Raw genomic sequence first — 20,540 nt, 5'->3', positions numbered from 1 at the left:
TTTTTAGATTGCATATATATGTGTTAGCATACGGTATTTGTTTTTCTTCCTCTGACTTACTTCACTCTGTATGGTAGACTCTGGGTCCATCCACCTCACTTTCGTTTCTTTTTATGGCTGAGTAATATTCCACTGTATATATGTGTCACATCTTCTTTATCCATTCATCTGTCGATGGACACTTAGGTTGCTTCCATGTCCTGGCTATGGTAAATAGAGCTGCAATGAACATTGTGGTACATGGCTCTTTTTGAATTATGGTTTTCTCAGGGTATATGGCCAGTAGTTGGGTCGTATGGTAGTTCTACTTTTAGTTTTTTAAGGAACCTCCATACTGTTCTCCATAGTGGCTCAATTTACATTCCCACCAACAGTGCAAGAGAGTTCTCTTTTCCCCACACCCTCTCCAGCATTTATTGTTTGTAGATTTTTTGATGATGGCCATTCTGACTGGTGTGAGGTGATATCTCATTGTAGTTTCGATTTGCATTTCTCTAATGATTAGTGATGTTGAGCACTCTTTCATGTGGTTGTTGGCAATCAGAATTCTAGCTTGGTAGTTGCTTTCTTTAGCACTTAAAAAATATTATTCAGTTTTCTCTAGATTCCCTTGTTTCTGTTGAAAAATTAGTTCCCAGTTTTACTATAGTTTCAATGATAGTAGACATTGTATGTGTTTATGTGCATGTTTTATTATCCATTCCAACTGTTTTTAGGGTTTTCTTGTTTCTTTGTTTTTTAGCAGCTTTATTATATGTCTAAATATGATCTTTTTACTTATCTTCCTTGGGGGTTGAATCATTTTTTGAATCTCTGATGATGTGTTTCACTCTTTTGGGAAAATTCTGGGCCATTATATCTTCATATATTACTTCTAATTATTTCCATATTTTCCTCTTGGGTCTCCAATTATGCATATGATAGAACTTTCCTGTCTGTGATTCATAGTCTATATTTCTATTCTTTTCTTCTTTCCTTCAGTCTGGACAATTTCTTCTGAACTATTTTCCAGTTTACTAATTTCCTCTTCAACTGAATTTAATCCTCCTTAAAACTCATGCTTCCTTGATGATTTAATTCACATATAATAAATTTTAGTTCTAAATTTTCCATTTTATTTTATTTTTATATTAAATTTCTACTTCTCTGCTGAAATTCTTCATCATGAATTCACTTTTTTAAACAAATTTCTCAAAGTTATTTTAAAATATGTCTGCTAAAGCTAATATCTGCTTCTGTTATGTTCTTTTTCTTAACTTTTATTCAGTTCTTGTTTTTTGCAAAGTTAATTTTTTTTTATTGAATGCCAGACACTGTCCATAATTTTTTTAAAATTAAATTCATAGATAATCTGAGGCCCTAAATGTTGTTACCTTGCTTCAAAGATAATTTGCTTTTGCTGGTGGATCATGGGATGAGTTGATTCAAACTTGAGTTTCTATCTTTGTGATGGCTGGTTATTTTTAGTTTCTTACTCCCAGGGTCTGGGAACCTAGAAAATTACAAATCTGGACTGTAAGTGTGAGATATTTACTGGGATAGCTCTTCCTTAGAAGACCTCAACTCTAATTCTCTTGGTTCCAAGAGACAGTTGAAAGCATAAATCAACCAAACAAAACTAATATTTTTTTTCTGTATTTCTATTTGTTTTCAGTAGGACAGTCAGTTTGAATTGAGTTAACCCATCATTTCTTAAACAGTTATCTTACAAGAAATAAATTGTATAAGACTGAAACTAAAACTTTCTAAAAAAGAGCAAACATTAGCAATCTGGGTAATTCAGTTACCCAGAATGAAGCATACCTCTGTGTTTCAGAAGATCAAGTTCTTACTTCTTTCTGTGTGTGTATGGATTTGAAGAAAAATACACTCAATTCGTGTGAACTTTGTACATTACAAAATATGTTTCATAAGAAACTGTCTTATTACTTATAAAATTATGTGTGCCTATATGAAATGTGGAAAATATAATTAAGTACATTAGGTGCCTGCATTGTACCAGGACTTATTAGATTTTTCTGGGTTTTAACTTACCAATCAAGTACTGATTCTGCCTTTATCTTCAATAGGCAGCATTCATATCCTAAGCAGTCTACCCTTGTTTGCAGAATTCTGCTGATGGTGCTACTCAATGCATTAAGCATGTATAGTTTGTTAGAAGAAAAATCAATCCTGTCATCAAAGTATTACTGAGAATATATTTTTCTTAGTTGAAATGTACACAAGGGCATTTTGCAAAGGGGTTGCAAATGAGGTAGTTTGTCAATGGTAAAATTTGGGAAGTGGAATAGGGTGTGAGCAGGTAAGCAGGCAAGAAGTATTTAGAAAACATCTGTCCCTAAACCATCCTATTATTTTAAAGTTCTCTTTCATGTTTATGTCTTCTTTCCCACCTTTTCCTTTTCATACTATATGCAAAGACTAGGGGTTAAAAATTATTCAAAAAGCACTTGTGTCAGACTTTCACAACACTCTTATATAGCTGGGAGATCAAAACAAAGACTTCATACACTTTTCAGATTCCAAATGTAGAGTAAAGCCTGGATAAAAAGGTTCTGTTTTTCTTTTTTTGGTTTCTTTTTTTTTCCAACACCCACACAAAAATAATAATGGTGATGAAGCCATTGTTGAAACTTGTGTTCTGCATCTTTTAAATGAGCATTTTACTCAGAGGAAAGCAATGTGTTTCATTTTAACTAATTCATGACATAAAGTTTCCAGTTGAGTCATGGAAAGAGTGAAAGAGAGAAAGAGAAAAATGAGCCAGACAGTGAAACAGTGCTGAATGCACAGATAACAAGGAAATGGTTTCCTTGGCAACAACAGCACTTTGGAAGATTTCAGACAAAAGTACAACTGGGTACAAAATATTTGATTAAAATTTATTGCAGGAGAAGGAAATTATGCAAATTTAAAGGTACCAGAACATGCACTGTAAATCTGAATATGATTGCTAAAAATTGATATCTATAATTTGTCCAACTGAGATTATTCTCTCTGTTTTGGTATAAAGTAGCATTTGGAAGCCCATGCCAATCTAGCAAAGAAAGGTTTAAAGTATCCAAAGGATACTTATGCTTGATTTGTGACCTAAGAATCAAAATCCATTGACAAAAGCAACAAAATACATATCTAAAATGGCAAATTCAGACACCTGTTGGGAGAGTCCTAGTATCTCCTTTAAACCCTATTTCTTCAGAGAAGGATAATATTGTCTTATTCATTCTCAACCAACAAGAATAAGAATTATTATGAGTCATGTTCTGTACACTTGAAATTAATCTATATGTAGCATTTAGCTTTCAAAGCTAACATGGGACTATAGATAATCATGATGATAATCTATTATATACAATCTGGATAAACAGAGTCAACTGGTCACTCTGATGAAGATATTCTCCTACATATAAGGCTGACAACCTAGTAATCCACCTTCTTGAGCAACGTCCTGCATATTATATACCAGGGAAACAGAGAATGGAGGGTTGTTGGATCTCTAAAATGTTGTCAATTCTGGGAGAAAAATTTCAAATTTCTTAGGCTAAAATGAATTATCACAACATTTAAAAACCCTGTTTCACATGCTTACTTGTGCACAAAATAATCTTTATTATCATAATATAGTTTTATAAAGATGATCCTCGTGTTCTAAGACACCTACAGGTAAGGAAACTGCACCACTCATTTCTCAGTTACTTCACCTTACCTACTGGGGATAATCATAGGAAGTAGTGAATGATCTCTAATTCATTTTTATCTGTGATTACCACTTAAGTTTTCTGAGAACTCAGCATGCTAAGATGTTAACTCTTTATACGAGGAACTTGAAAGTAAGGGAATTATTTTAGTTTTCTAATGTACAATGTACACTTAGAGATTTTTGCTGAAGAGATGTAGGAAAGCAGAAAGCATTTCTATTCACTAAGTTTGTCCTTAGCTACAGCTAATATTAAAGAATTTAAATAAAAGAAAATATATGCCTATACTTAATTTTTAATTTTGGCTATCCAGGAAAAAAATACACCAGGTCAAAATTTTAGCAAAAGGTCTGGTTCTGACTAAATTAAATGATTTATTCATACTTAATAATGATGGGTAATTTCTAATGAGTAGAAAGCAGGAAATAAAATTAAAATGTTCTACAGAACAGTATATGAGTATCCACATTTTTTTTCACTTACTTCTATTTCTGGTAAACTGTATTTAAAATACCACTGGTGAAAGGACAATGGAAAATCTAATTCCATATATTTTATATTTGGCAAATAAAATGTCCTTCCCTTTGGCCCTGAACGTTCACCATTAATTTTTTGGTTTACACAAATTCCCACATTAAAAGACTACTATTTTAAGAGAGAAAAAGTCTATGCTTTTGTAGAATGCAAACCTTTTTTTTAAAAAAAATGATACAGTGCACAAATCGTTATTACCAATGCTAATTGCCTTACCATTGAATATCTGTTGATTTTATGGAGATAATTACTAATGTGCATGCACATTTCCAGTAATTTTCAGCATGATGTCCTATTCATTTCATTAAAACTTTTTTTTTTTAAAAAAACCTCTTTCCTGAAGGCCTACTATGGCCTTAATATTTGAATGGATACTTAGAATCTGAAAAAAGAAATCTAGAACAAGGACTTTGCTCTAAAAGCGATTATATACTCCCTAGAGGAAAAATATATGAATGCCCAATTACTTCTACATATTCTATTCTGTCACATCTCTGGGACTAGGTATAAGTTAATAGTCTATCTAGCTATCAAGGTCTATTTGATAGTCCACTAACTCTATACCTGCTCTGATTCCCCCAACTAGATAAAGACTCTTGCACTACATTTTTCACCATAGGGTTATTCTTGAACTGAATATCAATTCTAAGATGTGCACTTTTTTCACATTTATCATGTAAGAGCAATCATAATTTTAAATGGTAATAACTAATATATAGTCCTTATTATATGCCAGATATTTTCTAATTGATTTACATGTTAACTCCTTTTATCCGCACAACAGCCTTGTATGACAAACTTTCTTATTACACACGTTTTGCACATGAGGAAAGCTAAGTGTAGAAAAGTTCAGTCTTTCCCGATAGCCCATCTCTAGGGGGTGGTGCATCCAAAATGTTTGGTTCCAAAACTCTGTCCATAGCCATTATATTACACTGCTTATTCTAAAATGAGGATATTTCTGACCATGAGGTAATGAGTTTATTAGTTGGCTTATTAGTTTATTAGTTGCCTTATATCAATGACATATCATACAATCATTGGCTTATTAGCCATGTGGAAATATGGTATAATTTTTTTATAACTAGGTTTTACCAAGTTTACACTTCCCTACTGGAAAAAATTTTATTTGAGGATTATCTGAATTATTCTAGAATATCTTACAGAATCAAACACAGTGTCTTCTTAGGTTAGTGTTTAATGAATATTTACCATATAGTGTATAAGAAACAGTTTATGTGAACTATATACTAGCACATATATAAAGCGCCAAAAGGGAAGTTTAATAATACGTGAATTGTGAGAAGTGATAACGAATTAGGGCTGAAGAAAGTGATAACGAATTAGGGCTGATATTCTTTAGGGAAATGTTTAGAAGAAATCATACTGAACTGGACATTGGATAATTAATTTTTTTTTTGAAATATAGTTAACTTACAATGTTGTGTTAGTTTCAGCTGTACAGCAAAGTGAGGCAGTTATATATATATTTATTCTTCTTCAGATTCTTTTCCATTATAGGTTATTATAAGATATTGAATATAGTATCCTGTGCTATACAGTAGGTCTTTGTTGTTTATCTATTTTATATATAGTAGTGTGTATCTGTTAATCCCAAACTCCTAATTTATCCCTCCCCTCCCCCGACTATCCCCTTTGGTAACCATAACTTTGTTTTCTACATCTCTGACTCTATTTGTAAGTAAAAGTTTACTTGTATCATATTTTTTTTAGATTCCACATATAAGTGATATCATATGGTATTTGTCTTCCTCTGTCTGACTTACTTCACTTAATATGATCATCTCTAGGTCCATCCATGTTGTTGCAAATAGCATTATTTCATTTTTTATGGCCATTGTGTGTATATGTGTGTGTGTGTGTGTATATATATATATATATATATATATATATATATATACCACATCTTTTTTATCCATTCATCTGTTGATGGACATAGGTTGTTTCCATGTCTTGGCTATTGTAAATAGTGCTGCTATGACTATTGTGGTGCATGTATCTTTTTGAATTAGAGTTTTCTCCCAGGAGTGGAATTGCAAGGTCATATGGTAACTCTATTTTTAGTTTTTTAAGGAACCCCCATACTGTGCTCCATAGTGGTTGTACCAATTTATATTCCCAGCAATAGTGTAAGAGGGTTCCCTTTTCTCCACATCCTCTCCAGCATTTTTTATTTGTAGACTTTTTCATGATGGCCATTCTGACTGGTGTGATGTGATACTTCATTGTAGTTTTGATTTGCATTTCTCTAATAATTAGCGATATTTAGCATATTTTCATGTGCCTGTTTGCCATCTGTATGTCTTCTTTGAAGAAATGTCTATTGAGGTCTTCTTCCCTTTTTTTGATTGGGTTGTTTGTCTTTTTGATATTAGCTGTATGAGCTGTTTGTGTATTTTGGAAATTAATCCCTTGTCAGTAACATAATTTCAAATATTTTCTCCCAGTCTAGGTTGTCTTTCCTTTTTGCTTATGGCTTCCTTTGCTGTGAAAAAGCTTTTCAGTTTAATTAGGTCCCATTTGTTTATTTTTTTTTTTTATTTTCATTACTCTTGGAGACAGATCCAAAAAAATATTGTTATGATTCATGTCAACGAGTATTCTGCCTATGCATTTCTCTAGGTGTTTTATAGTAAGTACCCAGTCTTACATTTAGGTCTTTAATCATTTTGAGTTTATTTTTGTATATGGTGTCAGAGAATGTTCTAATTTCATTCTTTTACATATAGTTGTTCAGTTTTCCCAGTACCACTTATCAAAGAGACTTTTCCCCATTGTATATTCTTGCCTTTTTTATTGTAGATTAATTGGCCATAAGTGCCTGGGTTTACTTCTGGTCTTTCTATCTTGTTCCATTGATCTATATGCCTGTTTTTTGCACCAGTACCATACTGTTTTGATTACTTAGCTTTGTAGTTCATTTCTAGCCTCATAGCGTTGTGGTCAGAAAAGATGTTTGATATGATTTCAGTTTTCTTAAATTTACCGAGGCTTGCTTTGTGGCTCAGCATGTGATCTATCCTGGAGAATGTTCCACCTGAACTTGAAAAGACTGTACATTCTGCTGCTTTCAGATGGAATGCTCTATAAATATCAGTTAAGTCCATCTGATCTAATGTGTAGTGTCATTTTAGGCCTGTGTTTCCTTATTGATTATTTGTCTGAATGATCTGTCCATTGATGTAAGTGGGGTGTTAAAGTCCCCCACTATTATTGGGTTGCTGTCAATTTCTCCTTTTATGTCTGTTAACACTTGCCTTATATATTGAGGTGCTTCTATGTTGGGTGCATATATATTTACAATTGTTATATCTTCTTGGATTGATCCTTTGATCATTATATAGTGTTCTTCCTTGTCTCATATAACAGTCTTTTTTTTTTTTTTTAAGTCTATTTTGTATGATATAAGTATTGCTACTCTGGCTTTCTTTTGATTTCCATTTGTGTGGAATACCTTCTTCCATCTGCTTACTTTCAATCTGTATGTGTCTCTAGATCTGAAGTGAGTCTCTTATAGGCAGAATATATATGGGTCTTGTTTTTGTATCCATTCAGCCAGTCTATGTCTTTTGGTTGGAGCATTTAGTTCATTTACATTTAAGGTAATCATTGATATGTATGTTCCTACTGCCATTGTGTTAATTGTTTTGGAATTGTTTTTGTATGTTTTTTCCCCCCTTTCTTCTTTTGTTTTCTTCTCTTGTGATTTGATGACTATCTTTAGTGCTATGTTTGGATTCCTTTTTTCTTTTTTGTGTGTATATCTATTATAGATTTTTGGCTTGTGGTTACCATGAGGTTTTTGTATAGCAAACTATATATAATTTGTTTGGTTTGAATAAGCAATTAGGATAAAAGAAGGCATTTCCCAAAGGGAGATATGTGTATGAAAAGGCTCAAAGGCAGGACTACATATTCAGGATAAAGTAACATGACAACTTAAGTAAAGTAACAGGTTCCCATCATGGAGATAAACTAAAGTATTTAGGCGAGGGTAAAGCCAGAGGGGTCACTGAAAGCCAGTTAAAGAGTTGAGACTCTGATAAAGCAGATAGGAGAGACTGATACAGAGTGGGTTTAAGATGACTAATTGAGCAGCACTTTGAAGGATCAGTAAGTTACAGAGAGAAGTAAAATCAAATAAGTGGTGGGCTGATGGAAACCTGTGTGAAGATGGTGACTGTGATGGTGCAAAAGAAATGAAATATTTAAAAAATAATAATAAAAAATTAAAAAGCTGACTGGCCTTGATGATAAAGTGGATGTAAATGGAGAAAGAAGAACCAAGAGCCAAATATAGTCCAGTCAGGAAGCAAGAATGCAGAGTAATAAAAGGCTAGCAACTCCCTGGGTTCAAATCTGAATCATACTAACTGGTATATTTTTTAGTAATTTTCTCTACTTTCATTAGCCTCAAAGCTTCAATTCTAACAAAAATGATACTTATTTTATCTGGTGGTTATCAAGACTGAGATGATACATATAAATTCCTTAAAATGGTGTCTCACAGGTAGGTAGAATTCAACAACTATTAATATATACCTTAATATTACTATATTAATAAGTTAATAATATTATTATTATCATTCTGCTGATTTGAGCGTAGGTGACCTCCCAAAAAAATGACAGGTAAAGGAGTATCTAAATGAAAACTGGTTAAGGGGAAAGAAAACATTCTAAATATTTTTATTGTTAAATAATTATTAAAGATCTTGGAAACTAGGCCAGGAGTTAGGACTAAGGAATAATAAGGGATCTGTCCATAAACCTTTTAAGTTGAGCTTAAAGTGGTGCCTATTTATTTCTATAATGCCTCAGGAAGCAAAAGTTAAAAAAAAAATCTAAAATTCTATAAGACAAACTGGTTTCTGCATTTAGTATGTTATCTCAAATCTGGTTGGTTGTTGCTGAGACTAATAACTGATGATAGTATAAAATTTGGAAAAAGTGTATGATCTTAGAAACCAAGGGCATTTCAGAATATTTACATCAATAAAACACAGGAGACAAAAATTATAAGAAATATTCACTAGATTATAAACTCCATACAGGCTGAGACTATATCTTGTTCTATTCACAACTAGATACCCAACAAGTCTTGCATTCAACAAGCAGACTTTGAGTGAATAAAATATTTTTAGTTAATAAAAATTTAACTACGACTTATAAAGAGATTACTCATGTCTGCCATCTGTAAGAGGTGACACCAAGAATTGACTCTACATCTGTCTGATTCAAAAGCTTATTTTGTCTTCCATACATGTCAGTAACTGAGTCTAATGTTTGGTGAGATTCCAGTGCTTTTAATGGTGCACAGGAGAATATGATTAATTGATAAGGTTAATTTTCAGGTTTTATTCACTAACTAGAATGTGTTTTTGGGTTTTGAGAAGTAGTATCAAATTTTTTGATGAGAATTTAGTATTTCTATGGGCCTTAAATTATGCTATAGAAATGCTAATAGTATAGGTATTAAGATATATTTTGAAATCTGAATTCTCCAACTAGAGGAATTTTACCTATATCTGAACTATACTGTCCCCTAACCTCTTACTTTTATGTAATTAATTTTAAATATTTTTGGAAGATACAGGATACTGTTTGCCCTATATTAAATTCAGAGGTACTTCCTATTAGTTTTTAAGATAAATAAAACTGTCTGAAATTCAGTCCCAATGAAACCCTCTACTCAAGGGCTTCTTGAAAGTGACCCCATTTATAATATGCCCTTCTGGAAATCAAAGGCAACCTCTGAATGGCATAAAGCTTCAGAAATATTGTTAAAGGTTTCCTTGTCATTGTTAAATAAATATTGGTAGCCATCAGAATTTTCCAAGGAATCTTTATACAATTAATATGAATAAAGTATAAGTAATTCAGTCCTAACTACACATTGGATTGAAGAATGTCTCAAAGATAGTATAGGTAAAATAAGTGGTTTTATTTATTTTTATATTTATTAGTTTTCCAAAACCAGTGTAAAAAAGTGGATTTGTATTAGTTTTCAGGATCAACAGTAATGTTATGGCTTCTCAGTTGGTTCCACAATTTCTTCCATGTCTAACCTGATGCTGAATAAACTACATGTTTTAAATACATCAATATATAAATCTCACTTTTCAAAAAAATGTTATACCTTTTATCTACAGTCTTTGGTATTAGCTTAATGACCCTTTGTTTTTTTGTTTGTTTGTTTTTTGCGGTACGCGGGCCTCTCATTGTTGTGGCCTCTCCCGTTGTGGAGCACAGGCTCCGGATGCACAGGCTCAGCAGCCATGGCTCACGGGCCCAGCTGCTCCGCGGCATGTGGGATCTTCCCGGACGGGGGCAAGAACCCGTGTCCCCTGCATCAGCAGGTGGACTCTCAACCACTGTGTCACCAGGGAAGCCCGACCTTTCGTTTTATATAAGTTCATTTTCAGGATCATTCTACCGAGTAAAAGCCAAAATAGACATGACATGAAACCACCTTTTATGCTTTGACTATAAGCCAAGTGTTAAGGTTTAGTTTTGCTTTATTTGTTTTCTAAATTTTCCTTAATAACTCTGTTCTTTAAAGGAACACAGTGACAACTGACTGTGGACAGCACAATTCTTTTCTTAAAGGTATTCTTACTCATTGTTTCATTTCACATTATTTTATTGATAAATATACTAAGCATAAGGAACAACTTATCTTTGCAGTCTCATCAATTTTAAAGCTACATTTTAATTATTTAATAGGGAGAGTTTATGGGAAAAGCTTTTATCAATGGGCATTGGTTTAAGATATCTTGGCCTTTTGAGAGCTATGCAGTATAATAATTGGTCTAAGATCATGTTAGAGAGGCCAGGTCGCTTTATATTCTCCCCCAACTAATAGAGAAGTCAGGTGAGGTTGTTTCCTGACACAGCTACTATTTCATTATTTTGGGTGATATTGCTGACCCCAAGAAGTTATTTCCTGTATTACGTGGACCCAGCATATACAGTCATTGAGAAGCACAGTGTAAATATAGAAAACAAACTGGTCTATTCATATCAGGACCTCAATTTACCATTGATTTTCCACTCTTGATTACATGATAAATTATGTCTATCAAATCCATCATATTGTGATGTAAAAACAAGATAGGCAACTATGGTGTAGGGACCAGGGTAATTATTGTTCTGGGCTAGCGTTCTAGCCCAGGTTTTCACACAGTGAGCCTTTGGTTAAGTAATTTTATGCAGTGATTCTCAATTTCCACTGCACACTGCAGTCACTGGAGAACCTTAAAACAAAACAAATCTGAATGCTGATGACTGGTCCCACTGCTAGAGTTTTATCCTTTTATGATTTTTTCAGGGTATTAAATAGTCCAGCTATAATCTTAATGCATTTGTTTTTGTTTTGCAAATAGATAGTAGCACATTTAATCTAAAATTGAAAAGTCAAGAATACTTATCTTAATCCATATAATTTTTAATAATAAAAACACACTTCCATTTTTAGGTGATTTTGAAGCTGTAGATATCATATATTTTCCTTATGAACATTTTTTCTCATTTTATTCTTTAATGAAGTCAATATTATCTAATCTAAAAAACAAATAGATAAAATCCAATCTTAAAGGTGATTCTTTTAGAGGATATAGATCCCTAATTCCTTAACCCTTTCAGATAAAAATAAACTCCTTACTGAAGATATAAACATATTTTTCAAACATTACCCAAAAGTAAAAACAAAAAAGTTTTATTAGTTGTTTATTACATAATATACACCTTATTAATATCATTCTACTGAATTTCTTAGTCTTTAATATACAAGTTGCAATCAGGAGGAATTATCAATCTACAACCTCTTCCATTTGCAATCTAGTAGACAAGATATACCTTAATTATCTTACATATATTATTACTGTGTTTGACAGCTGAAGAGAGGATGGTCTTGGACCCCATGGATCTTAAAAACTAACGATTTCCAGAAAATGAAATAAAAATCTTTGATTAATCAGGTGGTTACTTCAATTTTATAAACAAGGGGTCAAATCTAAAGATTTCTAGTCTCAGAAAATAGAAAAGATAGCAGAGGGAAACTGATGTATAAGGAATAGGAGAGAACAGCTCTCTAATTTAAATTCTCGTGCCTTTGAATCTCTGGCATGTAAAACTATGTATATCATCCTGACCTCATTATTTCTGTCTGTACTTTTTTCCCTCCCTATACCCAACTATAAGAATTTGCATAAAACATGCATCTCAATCTGCCTTTGATGATTCCAAGCTCTCTTGAATTCCTACTAAGTTTACATATAAATCAATAAAGTTGACCAAGGAAGACAGATCAAGGATCATATTTTCACAGTTTATGCCAAGGGAATTAAAGTTGAAAATCAAACATATAGGGTTGAATTAATGGGGCAGTCAGAAGCTATGAAAATCTCCAATGTGGAAGAAGGAGCTGAATAGAGACACATTCCATTTTCACCTCATGGAGACGTTTAAGACCCTCTGTAGAAGAAAATGTCTGCCTCTTTGCTACTTGTCCATAATTTTTGTCCTTTTTGTCTCCCAGGTTCATTGTGTCAGTTACTACCAGGTTCATTGTATCAGGCTTTTTTAAAAATTATATTTCATGCAATCATAATTTGAGACTGAGCAAGACCTCCAGAGTCTCAATCTTATTTCTCCTTCTTCTCCAGCAGGATTCTTTCCTCACAATCATAGGCTACAAAGAATGTTCAGAGTATTTCAGTGAAGTGACTCAAATATATCAGCATCAGATATTCTGTCTTCCCTTATTTCTATTGTCTTTAACAGAAAAATGTCATACTTTTTCTCTTCTTGAGAATCTACCTATGTTTTGATATTTATTTTGTGCCACATGAACTCACGGATTTATTCCTTGACTGCATTGGAATCCATTGTTTTGTTATTTTATTATCTTTATTTCATCTTTTTGAATATATCTTTGCTTTCTACTTCATTTTTAATCAGTCTGCCTTTAGACTTTTCCTCCTTACATTGCCCACCAATAAAAATCTAGAAGGTTCTTTGTTTATTGCTATTTGAGGACCTAGAGATTACATTATTTTTTGTAATATAAAAGAATTTAATACAAAATATTAAATAATATAAAAGGATTTAAGCTGAAATTATCTATGTTATCTATTCCAAAATTCTATATCTTATAATTTGGTTGTGCTGTTTTCACTTCTTTTATCAGCTGAATTCAATTAGCACTTATTAACCCCTTAGTAATTGAAAACATTGTACTATAGGTTGAGAGCACAGAACAATTAACCCTCAGGAACTTTACAGTCATGGGCACAAATGTCAATATGCCGCAAGCATCCATCAATTTACTTTGATTTAAAATGGCTTTTGCTAGTTACTCAGATATACTAACGGTTAACAGTTCCCTTCGGTGAACTAAATGTGAATAGTTATTATCCTGTAAGCGTTGTTCCTGAGGTGAGAGAAAATGTGAGCTATTATCACAGATACATTCACCACCCTTGCCCACAACCTTCTGAAGACCTGACCCCATGCATATTTGAAAGATATTTTACCATCCTTTCTAGTAGATAAGAACTTAAATTTAATTACAGTAAGTCCAAAATTATTGCTTATGGGAAAGGAGTCACATACTAAATCCAGGTTTATAGATAACCATAAAATTGAAAAAGTTGGTACTTATATCAAACTTAGAACTGACTTTTCATACCAAGTTATTGAGCAGTCCATTTAGATTAAGGGAAAAATCAAAACATTTCACTTATGGATTGCTATCACCTTTTGAAGCTTGATGGCTTATTTCTTGGCCTGTTTCTTCTTCAAAAGCTGTTATAAAATAGCTTTGTTATAAAATGTTTTAAATGTATAATTGGCCAATATAATAAAAATACTTAAATGCAATTCAGTTCTTTTTCAAATGTACCATTCCTAATCTAACAGGAGTAAATAACAGGAGTAAATAACATGAGTAAAATGTGGTCAGTCCAAATTTCTATTGTTTTCTATCATATTAATTGTGAACATTACAATAAAGATCTATTTTGTCCTTATTTATATTATTAAAACTTTGTTTTGAATGTACCTTGTTATTTCTGTGGCATGAATTTGTTCACTTTCCAATGGATAGTAATATTTTGATGGAAAAAAAGCAAATAAGCAAAACCTAATATACACAATAGTGAAATAAAATTCTGTAATAAAAATCATTTTCCAGAACAGAAAGTAGGAGAAATGTTGAATTTTCCATCAAATGGCTTATTTGTATTTTCTATCTGCCTTTCGAAAACTAAATCTTCTTTTTATTATTGTTTCTATCTTTCCTTCTATTGTCAGTTTCTTTCCTCTTCATCTCAATCATCTTCATAGCAAACACTAATTTCTCTAATCATGTGCCAGACACTGTTCCTAGTGCTTTCATGCATTTTCTAATTTATTATTCATACCTACACAACAAGGTAGGTATTTTTATTACCCCCCAACCATTGCACAGATTAGACAACTGAAGTTTACAGTTTTTCTTCCCACATCTTTACTTCCTAGAAACCCTCGGGCATCTCAGATGAATTTTGCTGAAGCTTTTCTTAAACAAAACAATTTACTTAGGATTTTAAATGCAAAGTTGTTAATAAGATATAAACACAACTTATACATCGCTCTGTCCTTACTATTCACATATGAATTTGGTCCTCATCTGAAAAAATTTAAAAACTCAGTGTTTCAGCTCACTCAGAAAATGAGCAGACCAGACCCTCAACAGCATAAAAACTCATTGATGTTAATCAAATATATAAAAGTATCTCTGATACACCAAAATGTCAATGTATTAATTTGCAGTGAAAAATTCAATTTCCTGAGATACACTGATATTTGTACTGACCAGTGTAAAGATAAGGACCAATTAGTATCACTTAACAACACCAACTTCACTGTTCAGTCACCCTCTGAGTTTCATCCTAGGCACCCAGCTGCCCTCTTCCTGCTTCATATCTTATTAGCGTATTTCTTAAAATATCTCTATATCATCATCCCAATTTAGCTTTCATCCTGAAAGTAATTATTTATTTATTTATTTTCTCTCCTTTCTGAATCTCTTTTCCCATCAAGGTAAGACTTTGCTTCTATTTTTCTGTATTTGCTCTAACATCCCTTGTTTCTACTCTTAATGTTATCACTCTGCTAAAAAATGTCACTATATCCTGTCTAGAGTGAAACAATAGTCTCTGAATTGGAAAATCCAATAAATTCTCTCGATTACCAGAAGATTAATTTTCTTAAAGTATAGCTCAAATAATATCATTTTTCTTCACAGGCTACCCCATTGCCTACTGAATTAATGAATAAATATTTTTTAAACCCATAGTTAAAAAGTCAAGAACATTCTATACTTCACTAATCTTCTTCATATGTAGTTCAAGGCTCTCTAAATTAACTCTACACTTTATTAATTTACGCACTCAGTTCTTTTTCCTGGAATAATTTTCCTTCCCATTTCTTACCTACTAAAAATTTTATCAGTCTGTAAGGCCATTTAAAAGTCACCTCCTCCATGCAATCTTCCAGAACTTCAGTAGATTGATATCATTTATCCCTCCTCAGAATTCTCAGAGGACTGCATTTTTACCTTTCTTACCACATAATTATTCTTTCTCATAATAGAGATACTATCACCTTATAGAGGTGATAATAGAGATACTTGTGTAATCACTTAGGTTTCTGGCATTCCACCAGATCTTAACTTCTAAAGATCAGGATTTTGGACAACTAGCTGCTGGACAATCATCGACAGGAAGAAACTGGAACTCACCAAAAAAGATACCCCACATCCAAAGACAAAGGAGAAGCCACAATGAGATGGTAGGAGGGGCGCAATCACAGTAAAATCAAATCCCATAACTGCTGGGTGGGTGACTCACGGACTGGAGAACACTTATACCGCAGAAGTCAACCCACTGGACTGAAGGTTCTGAGCCCCAAGGGGTCCGGCAACAGGAGGAGGAATTCCTAGAGAATTCCTAGAGAATTCCTAGAGAATCAGACTTTGAACTCTAGTGGGATCTGACTGCAGGACTTCGACAGGACTGGGGAAACAGAGACGCCATTCTTGGAGGGCACACACAAAGTACTGTGTGCATGGGTACCCAGGGGAAGGAGCAGTGACTGCAAGGGAGACTGAACCAGACCTACCTGCTAGTGCTGGAGGGTCTCCTGCAGAGGCAGGGGGTGGCTGTAGCTCACCTTGGGGATAAGGACACTGGCAGCAAAAGCTCTGGGAAGTAGTCCTTGGTGAGAGCCCTCACAGAGTCTACCATTAGCCCTACAAAAGAGCCAGGTAGGCTCCAGTGTTGGGTTGCCTCAGGCCAAACAAGAACAGGGGGGGAACCCAGCCTCACCCATCAGCAGTTAAGCAGATTAAAGTTTTACTGAGCTCTGCCCACCAGAGCAATAGTCAGCTCTAACCAACATCAGTCCCTCCCATCACAAAACTTACAGAAGCCTCTTAGATAGCCACATCCATCAGAGGACAGACAGCAGAAGCAAGAAGAACTACAATCCTGCAGCCTGTGGAACAAAAACCACAATTCACAGAAAGATAGAAAAGATGAAAAGGCAGAGGGCTATGTACCAGAACAAGAAAAAACCCCAGAGAAACAACTAAATGAAGTGGAGATAGGCAAATTTCCAGAAAAAGAGTTCAGAATAATGATAGTGAAGATGATCCAGGACCTCGGAAAAAGAATGGAGGCAAAGATCGAGAAGATGCAAAATATGCTTAACAAAGACCTGGAAGAATTAAAGGACAAAAAACAGAGATGAACAATACAATAACTGAAATGAACACTACACTAGAAGGAATCAATAGCAGAATAACTGAGGCAGAAGAACGGATAAGTGACCTGGAAGACAGATGGAGAAGTTCACTGCTGCAGAACAGAATAAAGAAAAAAGAATGAAAAGAAATGAAGACAGCCTAAGAGACCTCTGGGACAACATTAAACACAACAACATTTGCATGATAGGGGTCCCAGAAGGAGAATAGAGAGAGAAAGGACCCAAGAAAATATTTGAAGAGATTATAGTCAAAAACTTCGCTAACATGGGAAAGGAAATAGCCACCCAAGTCCAAGAAGCGCAGAGAGTCCCATACAGGATAAACCCAAGGAGAAACACACCGAGACACACAGTAATCAAATTGGCAGAAATTAAAGCCAAAGAAAAATTATTGAAAGCAGCAAAGGAAAAATGACAAATAACATACAAGGGAACTCCCATAAGGTTAACAGCTGATTTCTCAGCAGAAACTCTACAAGCCAGAAGGGAGTGGCATGATATACTTAAAGTGACGAAAGGGAAGAACCTACAACCAAGATTACTCTACCCAGCAAGGATCTCATTCAGATTCCATGGAGAAATCAAAAGCTTTACAGACAAGCAAAAACTAGGAGAATTCATCACCACCAAACCAACCCTAAAACAAACGCTAAAGGAACTTCTCTAAGTGGCAGACATAAGAGAAAAAAAGGACCTACAAAAAGAAACGCAAAACAATTAAGAAAATGGTCATAGGAACAAACATACCGATAATTACCTTAAATGTGAATGGATTAAATGCTCCAAGAAAAAGACACAGGCTTGCTGAATGATACAAAAACAAGACCCATCTATATGCTGCCTACAAGAGACCCACTTCAGATCTAGGGACACATACAGACTGAAAGTGAGGGGATGGAAAAAGACATTCCATGCAAATGGAAATCAAAAGAAAGCTGGAGTAGCAATACTCATATCAGATAAAACTGAATTTACAATAAAGATTATTACAGGAGACAAGGAAGCACACTACAAAATGATCAAGGGATCAATCCAAGCGGAAGATATAACAATTATAAATATATATGCACCCAACATAGGAGCACCTCAATACATAAGGCAACTGCTAACAGCTATGAAAGAGGAAATCGACAGTAACACAATAATAGTGGGGGACTTTAACACCTCACTTACACCAATGGACAGATCATCCAAAATGAAAATAAATAAGGAAGCAGAAGCTTTAAAGACACAACAGACCAGATAGATTTAATTGATATTTATAGGACATTCCATCCAAAAACAGCAGATTACACTTTCTTCTCAAGTGGGCATGGAACATTCACCAGGATAGATCACATCTTGCGTCACAAATCAAGACTCAGTAAATTTAAGAAAATTGAAATCATACCAAGCATCTTTTCTGACCACAACAATATGAGATTAGAAATGAATTACAGGGGAAAAAACGTAAAAAACACAAACACATGGAGGCTAAACAATACATTAGTAAATAACCAAGAGATCACTGAAGAAATCAAAGAGGAAATCAAAAAATACGTAGAGACAAATGACAATGAAAACACGATGATCCAAAACCTATGGGATGCGGCAAAAGCAGTTCTAAGAAGGAAATTTATAGCTATACAAGCCTACCTCAAGAAACAAGAAAAATCTCAAATAAACAATCTAACCTTACACCTAAAGGAACTAGAGAAAGAAAAACAAACAAAACCAAAAGTTAGCAGAAGGAAAGAAATCATAGAGATCAGGGCAGAAGTAAATGAAATAGAAACAAACAAAACAATAGCAAAGATCAATAAAACTAAAAGCTGGTTATTTGAGAAGATAAACAAAACTGATAAACTATTAGCCAGACTCATCAAGAAAATAAGGGAGAGGACTCAAATCAATAAAATTAGAAATGAAAAAGGAGAAGTTACAACAGACACCACAGAAATACAAAGCATCCTAAGAGACTACTACAAGCAACTCTATGCCCATAAAATGGACAACCTGGAAGAAATGGACAAATTCCTAGAAAGGTATAACCTTCCAAGACTGAACCAGGAAGAAATAGAAAATATGAACAGACCAATCACAAGTAATGAAATTGAAACTGTGATTAAAAATCTTCCAACAAACAAAAGTCCAGGACCAGATGGCTTCATAGGTGAATTCTATCAAACATTTAGGGAATAGTTAACACCCATCCGTCTCAAGCTCTTCCAAAAAACTGCAGAGGAAGGAACACTCCCAAACTCATTCTAGAGGCCACCATCACCCTGATACCAAACCCAGACAACGATACGACAAAGAAAGAAAATTACAGACCAATATCACTGATGAATATAGATGCAAAAATCCTCAACAAAATACTAGCAAACAGAATCCAACAACACATTAAAAGGATCATACACCATGATCAAGTGGGATTTACAACAGGGATGCAAGGATTCTTCAATATACGCAAATCAATAAATGTAATACACCATATTAACAAATTGAAGAATAAACACCATATGATCATCTCAATAGATGCAGAAAAAGCTTTTGACAAAATTCAACACCCATTTATGATAAAAACTCTCCAGAAAGTGGGCACAGAGGGAACCTACCTCAACATAATAAAGGCCATATATGAAAAACCCACAGCATACGTCATTCTCAATGGTGCAAAACTGAAAGCATTTCCTCTAAGATCAGGAACAAGATAAGGATGTCCACTCTCACCACTATTATTCAACATAATTTTGGTAGTCCTACCAACATAGTTTTGGAAGTCCTAGCCACGGCAATCAGAGAAGAAAGAGAAATAAAAGGAATCCAAATTACAAAAGAAGAAGTAAAACTGTCACTGTTTGCAGATGACAAGATACTATACATAGAGAATACTAAAAATGCCACCAGAAAACTACTAGAGGTAATCAATGAATTTGGTAAAGTTGCAGGATACAAAATTAATGCACAGAAATCTCTTGCATTCCTATACTAATGATGAAATATCTGAAAGAGAAATTAAGGAAACACTCCCATTTACCACTGCAACAAAAAGAATAAAATACCTAGGAATAAACCTACCTAGGGAGACAAAAGACCTGTATGCAGAAAACTATAAGACACTGATGAAAGAAATTAGAGATGATACCAACAGATGGAGAGGTATACCATGTTCTTGGATTGGAAGAATCAATATCGTGAAAATGACTATACTACCCGAAGCAAACTGCAGATTCAATGCAATCCCTATTAAATTACTAAAGGCATTTTTTATGGAACTAGAACAAAAATTCTTAAAATTTGTATGGAAACACAAAAGACCCTGAATATCCAACGCAGCCTTGAGGGAAAAAAACGGAGCTGGAGGAATCAGACTCCCTCACTTCAGACTATACTACAAAGCTACAGTAATCAAGACAACATGGTACTGGCACAAATACAGAAACATAGATCAATGGAACAAGATAGAAAGCCCAGAGATAAACCCACGCACCCATGGTC

At 33.9% G+C, this 20,540-nt stretch overlaps 1 long non-coding RNA gene across 1 annotated transcript in view; it reads right to left on the bottom strand.

Moving 5' to 3' along the window:
• Nucleotides 1–11,686: 11,686 nt before the first annotated feature.
• LOC113633627 (uncharacterized) overlaps nucleotides 11,687–20,540 on the bottom strand; it is a 172,846-nt gene continuing 163,992 nt past the window's right edge. Inside the window, exon 4 of the long non-coding RNA XR_003438277.1 lies at nucleotides 11,687–11,813. This is a non-coding gene — a long non-coding RNA (uncharacterized LOC113633627). The remainder of the gene's footprint in view (nucleotides 11,814–20,540) is intronic.

The sequence above is a fragment of the Aethalodelphis obliquidens genome, unplaced genomic scaffold (assembly GCF_003676395.1).
Source record: "Aethalodelphis obliquidens isolate GAN/ISIS:26980383/991018 unplaced genomic scaffold, ASM367639v1 scaffold2, whole genome shotgun sequence".
Taxonomy (NCBI): domain Eukaryota; kingdom Metazoa; phylum Chordata; class Mammalia; order Artiodactyla; family Delphinidae; genus Aethalodelphis; species Aethalodelphis obliquidens.
The sequence above is the reverse complement of the archived record's forward strand: the minus strand, read 5'-3'. Positions and strand labels throughout refer to the sequence as shown.